Source organism: Bubalus kerabau, chromosome 1 (genome assembly GCF_029407905.1).
Source record: "Bubalus kerabau isolate K-KA32 ecotype Philippines breed swamp buffalo chromosome 1, PCC_UOA_SB_1v2, whole genome shotgun sequence".
Classification (NCBI taxonomy): domain Eukaryota; kingdom Metazoa; phylum Chordata; class Mammalia; order Artiodactyla; family Bovidae; genus Bubalus; species Bubalus kerabau.
Window position 1 is genome coordinate 75,457,875 of NC_073624.1, and position 12,702 is coordinate 75,470,576.

At 40.3% G+C, this 12,702-nt stretch overlaps 1 protein-coding gene and 1 long non-coding RNA gene across 4 annotated transcripts in view; one reads left to right on the forward strand and one right to left on the reverse strand.

Moving 5' to 3' along the window:
* GRIP1 (glutamate receptor interacting protein 1) overlaps positions 1–12,702 on the reverse strand; it is a 473,319-nt gene that overhangs the window by 365,532 nt on the left and 95,085 nt on the right. The window lies entirely within an intron of this gene.
* Positions 3,307–6,133, forward strand: LOC129651172 (uncharacterized). Its single transcript, XR_008714061.1, has 3 exons — positions 3,307–3,653; positions 3,941–4,148; positions 5,296–6,133. It is a non-coding gene; the product is annotated as an uncharacterized LOC129651172 (long non-coding RNA).

A 12,702-nucleotide genomic window follows, 5' to 3' on the forward strand; every position in this document is an offset into this window, starting at 1 on the left:
ATGATTGAGGTCAGATAGCACACTGAGCATATTGATATGACAGAGATTCTGTTTCCTCTAGGATATCTTTCCATTTCAAACTTGAATTTTGAGGAAACATGTTATTGATATGGCTCAATTATATTTCCTGGTTATTTGGGCATGAACAGATAAAACCAACACAAACAAAAGGAGGGTACAGTGATGGAGAAATGCAATGAGTAATAGAAACATGTTTTTATAGACGCTGAATTCAGATTATAGTTTCAGCCCTTGCTACCATATTATGTGAACTGGGGTGAATCACTTTACTCCTAAGACACAGTTTCATCATCTGAAAAATATTTATCCTAATAAGGTTCTTAGAGTAAATGAGAGGATAGCATATAGGAAGTCCTTTACTCTGGCACTTACTCTGTAGTCCTTAGCATGTGTCACTGTGTAGAGTAATTGAGTTCTGCTTTTTGTCTTCATCTCTAGGTTGACTGCTTGCTGAGGGCAGTCTTTTTCATCTCTATATTCCTAGGACTTCATCAGCAGATGATTAAATGAAAAAAAATGGTGGCTGGTGTGTGCTGAGAGAACCCTACATAGTCAAAAAGTTGAAAGTACTTTCATAGACCACTTTTCTTATCTTTATTTTAAGCCTTTGAAGCAGAAAAGACAGAAAATAAACCAGCAGCCTAATTTTTCTTCCACTAAAATAACCTAATACTGTTCTACTAAAAATTTCCTTCCCTAATTGTTGTCTTTATGACAGTCAATCCTCTCACTTTCTCAAAGGGGAATGAGACAGTAGTCACTACTCACCTACTCACAGTCGAAACAGAAAGTAGCTAAAAAATTGAGTAGGAATTATTTCTTATGATCAAATGTTTAGCAACTGGTCTTGTTCCTCAAGATACATTTGTTGATCACCTACTCTGTGTCAGATAGTGTTAGGTACTATGGATTCAGTGATAAGTATGGCGATCGAGGCTCAAGTAATTTAAAATCTAAGGATGCACTGAGGTAGACTATAGTCTGCCTAAGAATCACCTGGGGTACTTGTCAAAAATGCAGATTCTTGGGTTCTTTCTCAGAACAATGGAATCAGAAGTTAGCAAGCTTGTCTCCTGAACTCCCCACTCAGTGCCATTGCCCAAACCGCCCCTCCCCTGCCCCTGTGCTGCAGGGCTTGTCCAAAATATCTACCACTTTTAGCACCTTCCTACTCACTCTTCTTTGGCTCAGAGGTTAAAGCTTCTGCCTGCAATGTGGGAGACCTGTGTTCGATCCCTGGGTCGGGAAGGTCCCCTGGAGAAAGAAATGGCAACCCACTCCAGTATTCTTGCCTGGAGAACCCCATGGACAGAGGAGCCTGGTGGGCTACAGTCCACAGGGTTGCAAAGAGTCGGACACGACTGAGCGAGCAACTTAACTCACTCTTCATTGTTTCACTCCAAGGGTACCTCCTCCAGGAATCTTTCCTGATTGTTCCTGTCCCCCGAGAATTAATTAGTGTTAATTTCTTCTCTTTCTGACTCTTTGTTTACTTTGAAACCATTCTATCAATTACAAGCTGACCATGCTGATGTGTAATTTATTATTCTACTCCTCTGCTTCCTTTAATGGACCACAGGCTCTGTCAACAAAACTAAGTCCCATTCATCTCTTCTTCTCAGGACCTAGCACAGAAACTGTATGCAATGGATAGTCAGAGAACACTTACTGAATTATAAAATGGAACAACTGAAAAAGCTCCCTGATAGATATGTCTGGGAATGTCCTTCATCAGAGACTGCCAGGCATTAAAAAATTCACTGAAATTCATCCTGTTGCCAGCTCAGTGACCCTAGACAGTCAAATTCCCCCAACTATAGGGTTGTTTTGGCAAGACCTAGAATTGTATTGTTATTTTAGAATTCCTTACAAGATGTCTTCAGTTGTAATTTCTAAGTTCAGGACTCAGTATTCTAAACCAATGTGAAAATATATCTTTGTTTCTTTCTCTAAATCTACCCAATGGATCAGTTTGGTCTGATTTAAATCTAATGATGACTTGTTTACAAAAGAAAATTAGCAACTCAAGGATTTGTGTTTTTAGGATGTGAAGTGCTTGAAGTAAACATTTTCTATTCACACTATATTTATTTAAAATGATAATTTGACTCTCTGAAATACTATGAGCACAAGAGGCTAGAAGAATTAAGGGAAACACATAAGCAGAGAAATCAGTAAAGAATATCAACTGGCTTAATTATCAATCTGACTACCACATGTGTCCTTCAAACCTTTCATTTTTTTATTCTGTTACTATAAAATTTATGTCAGACTCTAACCTAAATATATCACAGAATCTTAATTTGTTTGTAATTGTACCAAATAACGTCTTCAAAGGAGATGAGCATAAAGTGTTTACTTCTTTTATAGTTATGGTAATTATTAAACAGTCACTGCATTTTTCATGCATGGTTTACAATGAGCATTATCTTATTCAGTATACTATGAGAAAATTGTACATCAAGTTTTATTTGATGAGCAATTATTTATATGACTTCTTCAAGTGTTTCTTCTTCTATATTCACTTGGTAAACAGTGTTATCAATCTTCCAGATGATTAAGTAAGAAAACAGAGAGTGAGCCTAGATTCTTCCCTTACCATTCATCCATCCATGCATACCACCAACCTCACCCATCAGTTAAACTAAAGTTCCATATTTCACAATCCATAAATATCTCACCTAACTCCCAGCTCTCTCCTATGCCTACTTCTGTTGCTCCAGTGCAGGCCTTCCTGTCTCTAGCTCCTCCCTCCTCAGCTGTGGCCACTGATCTTTCTAATTTCCCAGCTAAAAAGTCTTCAGTTCTTTTCAATTGACAAGGGTATGAAAATCTGAACTCTTCAGCAAGGTACACAGAATCTTTTATGATCTGCCTCCCAGGCAAAATTTATACCTGCCTCTGGTCCCTCAGACAGCGCTCATTATACTTGCACTTTCTGGAACTTGTCACTTGGTATCACTCCTCCTTAGCAGAGCACATGATCCCTGTCTCTAGAACCTTCTCGCTCATTGGACTGACAAACTCCTATTTTGTCCATCAGATCTAAGCTTCAGTATAATTCTACCACAGCAATCTTATGACTGTAGTTTTTGCTTTTGTGTCTTTCTCTCCTCTAGATTAAACACCTTATGGCTATGAGTATTTCTTTTCATCTTTGTTGCCCTTATGTCAAGAGCAGTGCCTGGCATAAGGAAGAAAACCGGTAAACACAGGTTGAATAAATGAACAGCAGTTTACTTCACCCATACCTAAAACTGGTCCTGTTCACAGTTGTGCCAGAAACTATGAAAACACGAAAACATGTAGTAAGTGGGAATACAGGCAGAGTTATAAAGAGCTTAATTTACTCATCTCTAATCATCTCTCTTCTTGCCTGTCCTCACTGATTCCGCTGTGGGAGCTTTGATGAAGACACTGTAGATCTTAGAGGCTTCAGAAGGGAAGAAACTGACCATTTGGAATGACTTAACAGGCTTTTCCCACAGAAGAACACTCAATAGGCCCAGTCAGTCTCTGGGTATCCCTGTGACCAAAAGGTACATTGTTCAGCTGGTCTGAAGATCCCACTCTCTCATCTATAATTCCTATCATTGATGATGATTTTGAGAAGGATTTATTTTTATTTTGTGGTAAGTAAGATTTGCTATTGCTGATATACAAGGCAAGTTTCCTTATCTAAAAAATGATGATAATCTCCTTTTTTTTCCCTTCTGCTATAAAGTTCTAATATGATGAAGTGAAACTACTTTGAGAAGAATTAAAAATATCAAATATACTTTATTATTTTTACCCCCAGCTTATGTGAGTTTATTTAATTTGTATTTTTTTCCCTTTGTTGAGTTTAACTGATTTGATCAGCAGGGAAGCGACTTAGATGTTTTGATTACTGGTTTTGTGACCTGGATGTTTAATACAGGCTCCTGGAGACATAGAGATGCCCAGGTCACTTCTGATCTTGGAAATCGGGCTCCGAAAGAAGCTCGGGAATCTGCAGGTTTATACAAGCTCTGGGGGACTCCCATAACCTACGAGGTGGAAAATCAGTTTCAGGATCACATCTTTGAGAAGGCTCACCTCTAAGTGGATGCATATATGATGAACACAGACATTTGGATCCCAGACAGGTAAGATCTGGGAGGCTAAACATGCCTGCCCCACTCTTCATGACTGCAATCCTGGGAGTTTGACTGGGAGGGATGCTGGGGATGAGGTGGGGCACTTAGAAGTGGAAGAAAGGTGACAGCCTCATAAACTCTACAGTCCCAGCTCAGGAAAGGAAACGCAGGCTTGTCTGAGGTATTCTATTTCAGCTATTTTAACAGTCTTTCCTCCTAACCCTTCTCATAGCCAAACACACAGCCTAAGCAAGAAATCAATAAACTTCCTGAGAGCCCATTTACTATTTATATAGCTCTGTTTTTAAGACAGAATCAGAATACGTTCCAAGTTCCAAAATCCTTAGTCACAGGGAGCTTTATAGAAACAGAACTTATCCTTACATCTGAAATGGTCTTTGTTACCCTATAAATACAAGTCCAGCAAGTTACAGAACACATGTACTTGGAACAGCCTGTTCTTTCTAGACAATTTAGGGCAGAATTTTATTTTTCTTGAATTTTTGTAGGCAGAGGGCAGCATGCACAAGCCAACTGTACGAGCAAAACCCTGTGTGTCAATTTTGCAGAAAACACTCTAAGACGTCTTTGCAAAATGGTCCTTTTAAACCTCTAAATATTGTTTAGTTGTTTACTAATACAATGGGCTATATGACCCAGGGATGTGTTCATTTCTTTGGTTCATAAAATGTATGCATATACTGTCACTCTGGCCTTGGAAAGGGAATAAACACAGATGTGATGACAAGCACCATGCCAGAAAAACCAGTAGCTAAAAATGATAACTAATCTTGCCGTACTCTGTCATTATGCAAATCCAAGAAATGTATTGCCAGAGTGATTTATGTCAGTGCAGTTGAAAGACAATTAAAAATGTAATCTTCAGCACATCATTTTAAAATTGACGCTCTATGGCTGCCTCTGCCTTGTAAGGGTGATGCATATTCAACAGTAATTGTGTTGGTCTTTTCTTTAATTATAAATGATATTGCACTTAAATCCAATGTACCCAATTGACAAAATTAAATTAGTGGACTTTAAAAGGTATTGATTTTAAAACCAAATAAGACGTCTTAGATGTCTATTTCCCACCTTTGTTTTGGTTAACAGTTATTCTTGGACTAGACAATAACAAATCCATGGTTCTGTATTCTAGGAGACGACTAGAAGGTGGTACCCTGTGTCCTGGGGAAGAAGTGCTCCTAGAGATAACAGCACTGATGGAATCAGTGCTGATGGGGCCATAACAACATGGTTTCCGTGGAGCTCTGCCTCTGACATCAAAGTTGGGTAACTGCTCTTCAATTTTCTTCAAATCCCCTGACTAGTTTCCAGTTACCATTCACACAATGGTTAATCCGCCTGGCTACAGTGATGCTCTTCATTAATGTCAAAGGATGGCCACCATCCCAATGTCCCACTGATGCTGGGTTACCAAGAGTCACCAACACTGGAGAAATGCAATGAGGGAGGTCCTTCTCTGATGGTTGCCAAGGTTTCTCTAACTTGTTGAGCTGCAGAGCCCACTGTAATTCCCTCCTTCTACAGATAGAAAACAAAGAGCTAGTGTGGTTAATATTCTGGGGAAAATTGTCTAAGAATTTGGAAAAGAATCTTAAAATAATTGGAATTAAAATTCAAGATTCACCTAAGCTCTTGTTCTAAAGGAGAAAATTTTAAGTTGTTTTCTTGGAGCAATAGGTATTTCCATGATGATTTTTAAAGTTTGAAAAACAGTTAGATAAACAAAATAAAACAGATCTCCTTCCTCCAGAAATTCTCATCAATGTTCTTTGTGAATCTATAGAAAGGGTGATGGCATATGCAAATGATTCCTAAATATTTTTTCCTCTTTCCTCATACAGAACTCTGGAGATCTAGAAGCCTGCAGAATAAATTTGGTAGACAGTATTACAGAGACATGGAGTGACTATATACTTTATTGCTTTATTAGGAAATTTTTGAGATTGAAAAGAAATGCCATTAATGTTTATGCTAAGAAAATAGCATAAATTGAGACTATCCTGAATGGGATATATGGTCCTAGCAGCATAAAATAAAACACTTGGAGGGCTAAATATAACAGGAAGGCAATCAGAAGCCTGTTCCCCAAATTGAAGGCTATAATATTTAAGAAACATGAGTATTACTTTGTTTTGCTCTAGAAGACAATGATAATAACAACAAAAACAGTAGCAGTAACAATAGGAACTGGGTGAAATTAGATGGAGAAAGATTTTTACACAATGTAAAAAGGAAATTTCTAGACATTTGTTGCTGTTCAGTCACTCAGTAATGTCCGACTCTTTGCGACCTCATAGACTGCAGCAAGCCAGGCCTCCCTGTCCATCACCAACTCCCAGAGTTTACTCAAACTCATGTCCATTGAGTCGGTGATGCCATCCAACCATCTCATCCTCTGTTGTCCCCTTCTCCTCCTGCCTTCAATCTTTCCCAGCATCAGGGTCTTTTCCAATGAGTCAGTTCTTCACATCAGGTGGCCAAAGTATTGGAGTTTCAGCTTCAGCATCAGTCCTTCCAATGAATATTCTGGACTGATTTCCTTTAGGATGGACTAGTTGGATCTCCTTGCTGTCCAAGGGACTCTCAAGAGTCTCCTCCAACCCCACAGTTCAAAAGCATCAATTCTTCAGCTCTCAGTTTTCTTTATAGTCCAACTCTCACATCCATACATGACTATTGGAAAAACCATAGCTTTGACTAGACGGACCTTTGTTGGCAGAGTAATGTCTCTGCTTTTTAATATGCTGTCTAGGTTGGTCATAACTTTTCTTTCAAGGAGTAAGCACAAGGCTTTGGTTCTTGACATTGGATTCACCCAAAAGGGGAATGAATTCTGTTGGGAAGATGTGCCTCCGCCTTCTCACCCAAAAGGTGTCCCAACAGACTGGATGTTGATGAATGATGGATACTATTTGAGCATGAAACATATGCATTCTAAGAACCAACTAATTTTTATAATTCTATGATTTCACTAATAGGAACTTATTGCAAAGTCCTGAGACATCCCCACAATTCAATCTAAGTAAACATGATTGTTTCAAGGGAGGACTCAAAATGTACCATAATCCACCTTTTTCTACTGAACCATTTTCCCAAAGGCATAAAGAGAAACCAGTACTAAAGAAAAGAAACTTCTGCAAACTTGAGTAACTGAGTTTCACACAAGTTAAATCACACTGACACTTTGCCATGAAGTTTTGGGTTTTGAAGAAACCTCTGGATTTATGTAAAAATGAAGACTCTGAAAATTCCTAGAGGCAGAGATGTTAAAATTAAAGAACTGGGAGGTTCAGACTTAGGTGCAATTTATAGATAAATAAAAGGTAAAGCAGGAGGAAATTTGCAGGTCACTCTAATTCAGTTTGTTCATTTCTTCATAAGGACACACACCTAGGGATACATAAAATGTCTTGTCCAATATCACACAGTAAATTAGGAGCATAATTGAAATCATAATCTAGCTATGGATCTGTAGGACATATACAGAAAATTAAAGTTATTTTACCTATTCTCACATTAGAAAATAGCACATTAACTAATTAAGATGAACTTTCAGGCAGTGCAAGGTGCTGAATTCTCTCATTTTTTCAAAATAGGTAGTGATTTATATGGTTTCTACCATAAATCTCTATCCTTCTAGTTTCTAGAAAAGGAAATTCAATACAAAGATGCCGGGGTCCAGCCCCGGCTGATCCAGGGTATTCGAAGCGGGGACGGCGTCGGCGACCTAATTTAAATATTCTTCAAAGAGATAGAGAGTAATAGAATGAGGATAGCTCAGTAGGAAAATTCAGTGAAGAGGCTGAGTAGCTTGGTTTACGCGGGAGACCAATAAAACTTCAAGACAAGAAGCTTGCACCACTTACATAGGCCGCAGGCATCCTTCCATTCTCCCAAAGGAGAGGAGACACTGAGGCCTCCCCGGTAGGATCTTAGAAGCCCAGGCGTAATTAGTAAGCATGGTGGGTTCTGCGCTCCAGATAGAGACTCAGCCAGAATTTGAGAGAGAGAGAGACATGGGGAGACCAGTCTTTCGAGGAACTGCTCCCAATACTTTATTTTCCTGAGTCTGTTTTTATACACTGAGATGTTATACAAAAGTCACGTGGGGTCAGCAGTCCTGACTTTTATTAAAGTCAGGTGCTTCATACAAATGTATACAGAGGTCTTAGGGGTGTTACATCATCTTCTGGCCAGGGGGCCTGCTGACAATTTATGACCCTCTCCTTGTGACAGTGGTCAGTCTACCAGAACACTTATTTCTCCAGGGGTGATTATTCTTGAAACAGACGCCACCTTCCGAAGGTACCAGATAAAGGTACATTCCTATAGGGTGAGGGTGTAGTGGGTTTTAATTAAGGAAAGAATTTGCTTAGCCTAAGGTCTAACATGATTAATATCAAAGGTTAATACTTATTTCTTCTATATATTCATTAATGTGTATAAGGGCAGGGGTTGTGGAGACTTAGCAGTAAACATTGGCTCAACAAATGAAAAACTCTTCACCAATACAATTTCTAATCAGCCCACTATACTTATACTAATAGTTTTCTAACTTCTCTAAAGAACCTGTTTTTAGAAGGTTTAAAGCATCTCGTGCCTCTCACGGTTGGGAGGCTGTGAGCAATCACATGTGGCTGGACAAGCCTGTCAGGCAGGCTAGAGAACCTTCAGAGGAGTTTGTAGGTTGAAACACTCCTATCACACCCAGGAATTATTATTAACTGGAGCTCTAAGTTAACTCCTTCTCCGAAAGAGGTGGTGGGGGACAGCCCCCCGTAAAGTCAGAGGTGTAGGGGAGAGCACAAAGTAGTAAAGTAGGCAGGCTCTGGTTATGGGGGTAGATGCTCGAGAATTTCCAGGGGGACTCCTGAGGCTCGATCCTGCCTTTGCGTATGTCAAGCCTTCTTCCTCATGACCTTTGCCATGGGCAGAGTGCCTCACGCTGGCCCCTAACACAAAGATATAATACAGAAGTAATTAATCATTTCAATTTTAATACTCTTTACTAATGATAAATTATAATACAGGATCAAAATCTCTCATTTTACAGGTGGAAAGGTAAATGATAGGACTCAGGTCAAACAGCTAAAATGGGAAGAACTGGAGTTCTAATCCGTCATGTCACTTGAAGACAAGTACAATAGTATTTCCATTTTGTCTGCCTGTTCCCACAATGATTTTTGTTTTTTTGCCAATACTATCTTTGACATTTCATTGTTTTGAAGTACTTTCATTGAATCAATAAGGAAAAACAAAACAGAAAACCCTATATCTTTAAGATCCATTTGGGTGTTCTTTGGAAGGAATGATGCTAAAGCTGAAACTCCAGTACTTTGGCTACCTCATGTGAAGAGTTGACTCATTGGAAAAGACTCTGATGCTGGGAGGGATTGGGGGCAGGAGGAGAAGGGGACGACAGAGGATGAGATGGCTGGATGGCATCACTGACTCGATGGACATGAGTCTGAGTGAACTCTGGGAGTTGGTGATGGACAGGGAGGCCTGGCGTGCTGCGATTCATGGGGTCGCAAAGAGTTGGCACGACTGAGAGACTGAACTGAACTGAACTGTCCTTAGGCAAATTGACCCTCAATCAAGTCTGGGGAGCCACAGGTCCTAGGGCAGCACAGCTTTTGGAAAACAAACAAATGAAAGAACATAATCAATTAAATTTTCACACATGGGAATCCCCCACCAAATAAGAGTTTCTCACTTTTTTTCTGGTTTGAGAATGTACACAAGAGTTCTGTACACACACCCTCTTTACCATGGAGGGTTTTCTGAGGCTCTAAAAAGTCACACAATAGCAATGGATCTATGGGCAAAACAATCAGAGATCTTTTATACCAAGAAAAAGGAGAAACAGAGAATGAGCAATTTTCTGGGGCAGCTTCAGCACTAGGAATTGAGCACAGCTATCCACTTTGGGGGTCATTTTGCAAACACACATCTGATGAATAAAATACAGTGGTTCCACAAAGTGAGCATTTATTTTCTGAGGTCAGTGGGCCATAGATTAAGCTGTGATGTGGCAGGGAGAAGATGGGTTAGGAAACAGAAACAAGATGAAACAGGGAAGTGGTGCTTTGTAGAAATGATAGGGGCAGGAGAGCATCGAACACTGTGACACTCCTCCAGTCCAAAATCAGTCTGGGAGTCGAGCTAGTGCACAGTTACTTTCAGGAGGCTCTGGGAATTCACACTTGAGTAGTGAGAGAAGACGGCTGTGCAGAGCTCTGCTAGGTTGGAAATCACTTTTTGGAAAGCTTCTGGATCTCCCACAGTGAGAGTTTCGGATACATCTGAATAGGGAGGGTGCTGGCAGTCCTCTCTTAACACAAATCAGCACTTTTTAGCAAACTGCCCCCATGATGGTTTCATCAAAGTAGGAGCACATTGTGCCCAGGGGATACCCTGATACCCAGGGGAAGAGAACACTAGGGTGACCTTTCCTCAGTCAGCTCCTGGGCAGGCAGCTCACAGGTGCTGAGCTGCACTGATGTTATACTGAGTGTTTCAGGCAACAGAGGCACAGAGAAATTCGCTGCATCTCAGCTCCTTCTTTCTTCCTTGTCCTACATCATGCTTGTCAGTTAAGCAGAAAACATTTCAGTGAAAAGTTAGCTGGTGGCCTTCAGTTGTTTACCTTAAAACTGATCTCTCAATCACTCATTCAGGGGGCTTTGGTCATCTGATGTCCAAAATGGAGACAAGACTAACAGTAGCTTCACTGTCTGAGGCTGGTGACCATGTGGTGCTCTGTACCTTAGAACTTTTCCTTTAGAAGTGATTTCCTCTTCCAATGCCCATTAGCAACAGATAAGTAAAGCTACTGCCACTCTGGGTTTCCCACATCACCATTTGCTGCTCCCCCCAAAAATTCTGGGGAGTTCAGAGAATCTTGGCCTCTAGAAGTGGAACGGACCATGTCAAAGCAGAGTCCTTCCATGACCCTGTGTCAGCCACTGGGAGGACAGCAGGCATATCCAGCTCCTGACTGCAAGTCACTCTTCCCCATACGTGTGTGTGGGCTCAGTCGCTTCAGTCGTGTCCAACTCTTTGTGATCCTATGGGGTATAGCCCGCCAGGTTCCTCTGTCCATGGATTCTTCAGGCAAGAATACTGGAATGGGTTGCCATTTTCTTCTGCAGGGGATCTCTCCAACCCATGGATTGACCCTGCATCTCCCGCAACTCCTGCAATACAGGCAGATTCCTTACCGCTGAGCCACTGGGGAAGCCCCACACTTCCCCATACCATGCACCTATTTCTCTCTGCTTTATCACTGAATGGAAGTTCACCAATTAGGGATTCCTTTCAGAACAAGAAAATCTTTTAGAAGTACATTTAAAAAAGAAGTAATACATGAGTATTATATAATGTAAAGGCAAAGAAACTAATAAGTTTTAAAATATCAGCTGGAGCTAATCTTGGTGTTAACTTTGCAGTTTTTTCTCTATTATCAGTTCAGTTCAGTCACTCGGTTGTGTCTGCCTCCTTGCCACTTCATGGACTGCAGTATGTCAGGCTTCCCTGTCCATTACCAATTCCCAGAGCCTGCTCAAACTCATGCCCATTGACCGGTGATGCCATCCAAACATCTCATCCTCTGTCATCCTCTCCACCTGCCGTCAATTTTTGCCAGCATCAGGGTCTTTTCTGAGTCAGTTCTTTGCATCAGGTGGCCAAAGTATTGGAGCTTCAGCTTCAGCATCAGTCCTTCTAATGAATATTCACAACCGATTTCCTTTAGGATTGATTGTTTTTTTTTCTGTTATACATATACATATATTTTTACTATACATACACACACACTCACACAAAATGTATATGTACTGCTTTTACGGAAGGAAAATTTTTTCACTTAGTATATTACGAATATCTTTTAAAACTACTAAATTGTGTATGTGCATATGCATGTGTGTAAAAATTCACAGAATCAAAGAATGTTAGAGATGGACAAGATGTAAGAGATCATCTATTCAAACCATGACTATATATTTGTGTGACTTTGTGACTCCATGGACTAGCCCGCCTGGCTCCTCTGTCCATGGAATTGTTCAGGGAAGAATATTGGAGTGCTTTGCTATTCCCTTCTCCAGGGGATCCTCCTGATCCAGGGATTGAACCTGCATCTCCTGCATTGCAGGGAGATTCTTTACCATCTGAGCCACCAGGGAAACTCTCCCTATACATTCTAGTAATTTAGCTGGATCCAGCAATCCTTGGTATTTACCCAAAGGAGTTGAAAACTTACGGGCACATAAAAATCTGCACTCAGATGTTAGAGCAGCTTTATTCATAACTGCCAAAACGTGGAAGCAAATAAGATGTCTTCTGTAGGTAAATGGATAAACTGTGGTCCATTCAAACAAACGAAAAAGAAATGTGCTATCAAGCCATGAAGAGACATGGAGGAACCTTAAATGCATATTGCTAAGTGATAAAGCCAGCCTGAAAAGGCTGCCTACTACATGATTACAACTATAACATCCTAGAAGAACTATGGAGATATTTAGCTAAAACAGTAAAAAGT